This window comes from Harmonia axyridis, chromosome 5, assembly GCF_914767665.1.
Source record: "Harmonia axyridis chromosome 5, icHarAxyr1.1, whole genome shotgun sequence".
In the NCBI taxonomy this organism is placed as follows: Eukaryota; Metazoa; Arthropoda; class Insecta; order Coleoptera; family Coccinellidae; genus Harmonia; species Harmonia axyridis.
The window spans coordinates 12357885-12364825 of NC_059505.1; positions in this window are offsets into that span (position 1 = coordinate 12357885).

Genomic DNA, 6941 nt, shown 5'->3' on the forward strand with positions numbered 1-6941 from the left:
TTGATCCACGTTATTTGGATATTATCATCATTGTAATGGGCGTGCATTAAATCAGAACCTGTGTTCACCGATATTGAAGGGGTGTATCATAATTTTGGTGGAACCATTAGTTGTTAACAGCGGATGTTTGTGCAGTATCGTTGAACGATTTGTTTCCTTTTTTTATGTCATCACATTCGTCAATGTGAATGTGATCTTTTTTTTTTATAGAATTTATGTGAATAACACCTGAAAATTGATAACTTTATTTGATCATGATGTTTTCAAAGATTGCTTGCCAATTAATAATAGTTATCCAGGAGTTGGCGAAAAATTTTAAGAACAAGACTATATAAATTGCAAAAATTTTGCACACTCTCAATTCATGTTACGCCACTGGAAATGTCGTAATTTGTCTATTCAGGGATGTAGATACGGGTAGCACGTAGCTAGAGAAGGACTGCAAAAATCTTGAAAAGTGTTAGAACTTTCGGTAGGCGTTTATTATGAACATGAATGAAACAGAAGTAATCTCTCTATTTTGTCCAAAACGTATTTCAGATTTATCCTCTTATAAATTGTTTCTTTATAAATTCTTGGTTAGATTGGTTTTATTATATAATAATAATATTGTTGTTCATTCTTACAATGCACCTCCTTTGGGATTTTAATATCACAAAGAAGCAACTCATTTGGAATTGAGATATCACAGACCGGATCATCCCTTGATATTAGAATATTAAACAACAGAACTTCCCTTAGAACAGGAATACATACGTCAAACTTGTTTCTGAAATACCTCCTGGTTGAAATTGAGACTACTTCTATCATAGGCCTCAGTTTCGGCGATTACTTCTTCATTGGCGCCAAATTTCTTTCCAGCGAGCATTCTTTTGAGGTCTGAGAACAGGAAAAGGTAGCTGGTGGCCAGATCTGGCCAATACAGTGGATGCAGAAGCAATTCGAAGCCCAATTCATGCAATTTTGCCATTATTTTCATTGATTGGTGACACGGCGCATTGTCTTGATGAAATAGCACCTTTTTTTCTTCAAACGCGGCCGGTTTTTAGCGATTTCATTCTTTAAACGACCCAATAACTCTATATAATAATCGCTGTTGATGATCTGGCCCCTTTGGGGGTAATCAATGAATGCTATACCTTGCGCATCCCCCAATACTGATGCGATAACCTTGCCAGCTGACTGTTGTGTTTTTCCTCGCTTTGGATTCGGTTCATCGTGTACAGTCCACTCAGCTGACTGTAAATTGGACTCCGGAGTGAAATGATGGAGTCATGTTTCATCTATTTTCACATATCAACGCAAAAATTCAGATTTATTGGACTTGAACACAGAGCCATATCTAGGTAATATTGGGCCTGTGGCAATATATAAGACCCCCATTTTCGAAGATTTTTCTTCATCCATTATATTTTCTTGTAGTATTTTTCTGTTCATAATTTGATTCATATACTTTCGTTTAAATTTCAAAGTGATACACAATGTTGTACAGGATGTTTATGAATAGATGCAAAAAGATTCAGGGAGTGATTCCTTGTCAAAAAATAGGGTGGGCCTTTCATATAAACTCTTTTTTGAGCCTCCTCCCGCTTAATTACAGCCCCCTGAATATGGCGCCCGAAGAGTAGTTTTTAATTTGTGAAAAGTTTAAAATTGTTTTTTTTTTTGTTAAAATTATTTTATATTTGTGTTAATAAAATATCGTTTTGACATTCTTCTATTGAAAAAAATTTAAGGTCGAAAATTATTCCAATCTCCACAACTCAGGCGTATTATTTTTTTTTTTCAAAAAACCTGAATTTTAGCAGACCTTATTTGTTAAGAATGGATCAGTCTATCCGAAATTAATTTTCTTATTGTAAAATATGAAACAAGAAAAAGTTATTGCGAAGAAAGTTTGAGGGGGCTTTTTCTAACCATTGGAATCATAAAGGAACACCACCAACAATTTTTTTAATGCTTTCTCGTCCGCATAAAATGTCAGCTTCATTTCACTTTTGTGAATTTTTTTGGTTTCAAGAAAAAAATTGAAATGTGACAAAAATCGAGCACGAAAATGTGCCTTTCATAGTTTTCTAGCTCAAAAGGATACTGAGATCCCCTTACTAGACAACTAATTTGGGACACCCGAAATTTGAGGGGTTCAATTTTGTATTGATTTTTATGTATGCTTTCAGCTGACCTGATAATGATTTAAATAACCGAAATCGAGTGCCAAAGAATATTAAATATAAAAAATAGTGTCTTTTTATTATCATTTAATCTGGAAAGAAGCATACTATAGCAGCATTCATTGCCAAAAATGAAACTAGATAATCTTTATCTACAAGAAGCTATTTCCTGTTGAATCTAATGGTGGAGGAAACAGAAGAAAGACATCAGCAACCTTGCAGATACATACTGTAATGACTTGTCAAGTGCAGCGCCAAATATCTGTTCAGGAATGGAGAAGGCCCATGAGGTGACCGCTAAAGTTATGTACCTACAATAGTCCAACGTTGAAATTTCCTTCAGCAGTCCATCTCCGCAAAATTAATGCCTATAATATGCCTAATGTTGATTTTCCAAAGATATAAAATATCAAAAATAGTGTCTTCTTTATTAAAATTTAATCTGGAAAAGAAGCACACTATGAAAGCATTCGTTGCCAAAAATGAAACTAGATAATGTTTATCGACAAGCAACTATTTCATGTTGAATCTAATAGTGGAGGAAACAGAAGGAAGACATTAGTAACCTTGCAGATACCTACTGTTATGACTTGTCAAGTGCAGCGCCAAACATCTGTTCAGGAATGAAGAAGAACCATGAGGTGACCGCTAAAATAATGTACCTACAATAGTTCAAAGATGAAATTTCCTTCAACAGTCCATCTCCGCGAAATTAATGCCCATAATATGCCTGATGTTTATTTGCCAAAGATATAAAATATCAAAAAAAATGTCTTTTTTATTATCATTTTATATGAAAAAGAATCATACTATGGAAACATTCATTGCCAAAAATAAAACTAGATAATATTTTTGGAAATGAATGTTTCCATATTATGATTCTTTTTCAGATAAAATAATAATTAAAAAGAAGGAAAGTAGAGGAAACAGAAGGAAGACATCTGTAACCTTGCAGATAATACTGTCACGACTTGTGCAGCGCCAAACATCTGTTCAGGAATGGAAAAGAGTCATGAGGTGACCGCTAAAGTAATGTACTTACAATAGTTCAACGACAAATGTCCTTCAGCAGTCCATCTCCTCAAAATTAATGCCCATAATATGCTTGATGTTGATTTGCCAAATATATAAAACAACAAAAATACTGTGTTTTTCATTATCATTTAATCTGAAAAAGAAGCATACTATGAAAGCATTCATTGCCAAAAATGAAACTAGATAATGTTTATCGACAAGCAACTATTGCATGTTGAATCCATTGGAGGAGGAAATAGAAGGAAGACATCAGTAACCTTGCAGGTATGTATACATAACGTCATGATTTGTCTAGTGCAGCGCCAACATCTATTCAGGAATGGAGAAGAGACATGAGGTGACCGCTAAAGTTATGTACCTACAGTCCAACGTTGAAATTTCCTTCAGCAGTCCATCTCCGCAAAATTAATGCCTATAATATGCCTGATGTTGATTTGCCAAAGATATTAAATATCAAAAATAGTGTCTTTTTTATTATCATTTCATCTGAAAAGAAGCATACTATGAAAGCATTCATTGCCAAAAATGAAACTAGATAATGTTTATCGACAAGCATTTCATGTTGAATATAATGGTGGAGGAAACAGAAGGAAGACATCAGTAACCTTGCAGATACATATCGTCAAGACTTGTCAAGTGCAGCGCCAAACATCTGCTCAGGAATGAAGAAGAGCCATGAGGTGACCGCTAAAGTAATGTACCTACAATAGTTCAACGATGAAATTTCCTTCAACAGTCCATCTCCGCAAAATTAATACCCATAATATGCCTGTAATGAAACTGAGCAAACGAGCCAATATTTTGTGTGCGATGAACAGCGAACGAGCGATATCAATTTATGCAAAATCTGCTAATGCGGAACAATAAAGTAATTCCTATGCCTTGTACCTACCTACCTCAAGGCGAACCGAGTTGAATAGAAATAATAAATAGTATAAAATGAGCAGCGAATGCAGCATAGGAGTTACGCAACTCTCGGCTAACACACTGGAGTATATCTACAGAAAGGCCACTGCTTGTCAGAATACATAATAATGGGCTAGGTTCACTCATAAATAAATTAGAGCCTCAAGGTTATCCTAAACTGGTCTCCCAAACACTGTTTCCTGGTGGCAGGCTGCAATTTGAGATAGATTGCTGCATCAGAAACTACGTAGTTGTTACACTTCTAATGGTAGAGTCCGGTTTATTCGTCAGCTTCTTTTTATATTACGGAATTTGAATATTGATCGCCTTTTTCTCCGCTCTTATCGATCGGCTTCTCCTATTTGATGTTGGATAGTGAGTAGGTGTAACCATTATATTCTGTGGACCGTTGGGCGAGGCGTGCTTTTCTTCAGCGATTCTTTAGTGAGCGGGCTGGAAGGTTATAGATTAGAATCGTGATTAGCGAATCACCAGTTGGCCTGGTGATGAAAAATAGATGTAGTTTATCGTAGATCGAAATTTGTTTCGACGAGATATTGCGAATCGTTGTTATTGGATTTGAGGGAACATTCCTTAAATCTTTATTGTATTCGCGGTGTCATTAGCGATTGATTGATCTACTTTTTTATTTATCAATTTTTAAAAACTGTATTTTTCTAAATATTCATATGGAAAAATTTAAAAGTGTTGATTATCGTTCATGCTGTCCAATAATGGATCCTTGAAAGAAAGAAAATTTGTCACTTTAAAAGGCCAATTGAAAAGTCCCCGGTCTACCATAGTAAAACACATTTTTTGGCAAAATTCGATTTTATTATTCAACGTAGTTGCCTTTCTGGGCGATACAGAGATTATAGCGATCTTCCCACTTTTCGATGCCATTTTTGTAGTAGATACGATTTGTATTTCGCTTCAAAATAGGTCTCAGTTATTACTTCTTCATTGGCGCTGAATTTCTTTCTAGCGAGCATTCTTTTGAGGTCTGAGAACAGGGAAAAAGTCGCTGGGGGGCCAGATCTGGCGAATACGGTGAATGCAGAAACAATTCGAAGCCCAATCCATGCAATTTCGTCATTGTTTTCATTGATTTGTGAAATGGCGCATTGTCTTGAAAAAACAGCACCTTTTTTTCTTCAAATGGAGTCGATTTAATCCTTTAAACGATCCAATAATGCTATATAATAATCCCTGTTGATGGTCTGGCCCTTTTGGAGGTAATCAATGAATATTATACCTTGCGCATTCCAGAATACTGAAGCCATAACCTTGCCAGCTGACTGTTGTGTTTTTCCTTGCTTTGTATTCGGTTCATCGTGTGCAGTCCACTCAGCTGACAGTCAATTGGACTCCGGAGTGAAATGATGGAGCCATGTTTCATCCATTGTCATATTTCGACGCAAAATTCAGGTTTATTACACTTAAACAGCTTCAAACACTGCTCAGAATCATTAACACGTTGTTGCTTTTGATCGATTTTGAGCTCGCGCGGCACCCATTTTGCACACAGCTTTCTCATGTACAAATATTCGTGAATGATTCACAATTCAAAATTATTTCGTGAACTTTTTTGATTTTTTCGTCGGTGACAGCCTCATTTGGGCGTCTACTGCGTTCGACGTCGTAGGTGCTCATTTCACCACGTTTAAACTTGGCATAGCAATCAATGATGGTTGATTTTCCTGGTGCAGAGCCCGAAAACTCTTCAACAAGCCAAGATTTTACATCAATTGTATTTTGTCCTTCAAAGAGCAATATTTTATCAGTACACGAACTTCTTTTTTTTCCATCTTTTTTCAAATAACAAAACACTTACAACGCAATATCTGACAAACTAAAGGTCGGACTGTAAAATTTTGACACGTATATAGTTTGAATGTTGAACTAAAAAACATATGGATTCAATACTAGCACCACCATCTGTGCATCAGACCGGGGACTTTTCAATTGGCCTAATATTTCGTGGATTTTTTCTGTTTTACTCCAAATTGAACAAGGTGTATTTAAGGAAACTTTTCAAACCCACCGGAAAAATGCGGGAAAAGGCTCTCTACGAAGTTTACAGTTTTTCAATTGTAGTTTGATTCACTGGGAACATCACCGTTCAAATATAGCGTCCTCGGTGACTCTATTTTATGTTATATTGTATGCAGGGTTGAATAGAAAGAATGAATAGGTATGGTCAAAACACCCTGTGAAGTGAATCGTTGATAGACGACAATGTTTACGAATACTTAGATGTTGTTTCATCTCACGATATCTTATAATTTTGAGAGGAATTACAACACTTCGAATGGTTGTAATCCACTGGAAAAAATTGGTGTTGTTGATTTTATTGATATAAGGTACTTTTTTATCGATATAATGGAATTTTATTCTATTTATTAATATTATGAATCTCTGTTCATCAATATATCGATTCTGAAATTGACTATTCGATTAAAACATTCATTGAATTGAAGAACTTCATTCATTGGATGTATAAAGTCATACATCTTTCATCAAGCATCATTTCTGACTGATGATCAGTCAGAAATGTAGCCTGATGAAGCCATAGTGTGGCGAAACAATTGTTACTAACAATATCTATATTTTGCCCGAAATTGTACAAGCTAATGCTCAAGTAGCTTGAGCTTGACTTGAAACCATTCAAATTCAAGTCAAATAGTAGTTTTTCAATGTTAAGTCAAGTATTTATTTACTTGACTTCACATTGAGAAACTACTACTTGACTTGAACTTGAAATTATTTCAAGTCATGCTCAAGTAGCTTGAGCATGAGGTTGTACAATTTCGAGCAAAATATGGGCGA